Source organism: Myotis davidii, unplaced genomic scaffold (assembly GCF_000327345.1).
Source record: "Myotis davidii unplaced genomic scaffold, ASM32734v1 scaffold184, whole genome shotgun sequence".
NCBI lineage: Eukaryota > Metazoa > Chordata > Mammalia > Chiroptera > Vespertilionidae > Myotis > Myotis davidii.
Window position 1 is genome coordinate 1274523 of NW_006297021.1, and position 1957 is coordinate 1276479.

Here is a 1957-nt window from a genome sequence, read left to right on the forward strand (position 1 = left end):
GCCTGGAGTTGTTCCCTGTTGCCGGGTGGAGAGGAAATCTTCCCCTTTTGCTGCTGTACCATGCAAGGTACCTACCCGCAGGCGTGCCTTCCTCTCCTGTCCCCCCGGTTCCATTCTGAATGAGTTTTCCTTTATTCACGGTCACAGATAAAGGGGGGGATGAAGATTTTTAAATGTGTGTTAGAGCTAACCTTTGTGGTAGTTCGGTTGTCTGGGCCGATGGGCAAGCGTGAGTCAGTCATCCATTTGAGGCTCTGCAAATGCCTGCCTGTGTTGCCAGGGGAAGACACGATATCAAGTAATGTTGCAGAGCGTCTTTTAATCTACCCAGACTAATAAAACATTAACTGGGTAGGAGTTGGGAGGTTTACAAAACCCCTGGATTAGGAGAGTATATGCACAATTTAGATAGCATCATGCAGCCTATCCAAGGGAGGGAAGTGCTATTAAAAAGTTAGAAGTTTTATAAGTTTCTACCATGGGATTTTGGAGGAGAAACAAGTCATTTGTGCTTGGGTTAATCAGGATAAACTAATGCAAAGTAAAATGGACAAGAGGAGCAAAACAGGGTAAAGAATCAAGCAAAACATATTGTACTTAGAATTCATTGTTATTAGCACCTGAATTAAGCCTTCGTGCTGCAGAATTTACCAGGCGACCGAAAAAATAGGAGTACGGGAGGCACAGGAAAAACCCATTTATTTCCAGACATTTCCCACGTACCGGTACAGTGACTCAGGGGAGCCTGTTTCTCTCCAAATCCTGAGCCCCAACATGGAGGAGGCTTTCCCTCCTTATATCCTCTAGGTCCCTTTGTCTCCCAAATACAGAATGGGGCTTCTGCACCTATCACCGGCTTTACAAATAGCCCCAGGTGCTGGGCTGGGGCAGTGGGACCACATCTCAAGTCCTGGCCTGGTGCCAGCTCTGATAACTGCGTCTGGGGATGGTTTATGGCCGCTCCAAAATGGGAGTAGTATTTCGGGTAAACAGGTCTTGCAGGACCAGATAATTAAAGGGGCAGTGACTAGATTCAGATTGCTAGCCCCCCAAAATGTCTCATTTCCCCCACCATTAGTATTCTTGATACAAGCACAGGAGCCAGGCAAACAACTGTGCAAAATAATACATGAAAAGTTAGCCTCAGCGCCCACTGCTCTCTACGTAGCCGCTTCCTGATTCTGAAAGCATTTGCATTTCTTCTGGCTAAAAAGGGCCTGGACTTTGTTGGCCTACTATTGACCTTAACAAATGGCCAGAAATTTCTCTAGCAAAATGGGTTTATTCAGGAACAACAAGGAATTGCTGTTTTGAAGTTCAGGAAAACAAAGGAGAGGAACCCATTTTGGTGGACTAGGGCAGGGCTCCTGTAAACCAAGAGTCCATTGGAGGAAATGGAGAATTGGAGGTATACTGAGTACACTGGTTTCTCACTCACTGAGTTCTGACAGTCTCCCATTGGCTGACCTGTTCCTGGGCTAGGGGAATCTTTGCTTCCTGCTCAGATAGTGATGTACCACTTCCTGTCAGAGATGTAAGGTGTATGTCTTCCTCTTGGGGCCAGTAGTGTGTGTTGAGTGACATGTGCATGAGAATTCTTTTCTGGAGCCTCTGGACTTCATTTTAAATGAGGTTTCTGATTATTGATTTTCATACTACTAAGTCCACTCTTTTCTCCAAAATTCTGCTCTCCTTGCTTGGAATCAAAATTCCCATCAGAGAAGTTTAACCCTTTGCGGTCGTTTGTCTACTCTCAGCCAACAAAGCTTTTTTACCGTTCTGGTCATATGTCTGCTCTCAGCCACCACAGCAAACCACTCTTTTCCAAAATTCTGCTCTCCTTGCTTGGAATCAAAATTCCCATCAGAGAAGTTTAACCCTTTGCGGTCGTTTGTCTACTCTCAGCCAACAAAGCTTTTTTACCGTTCTGGTCATATGTCTGCTCTCAGCCACCCCA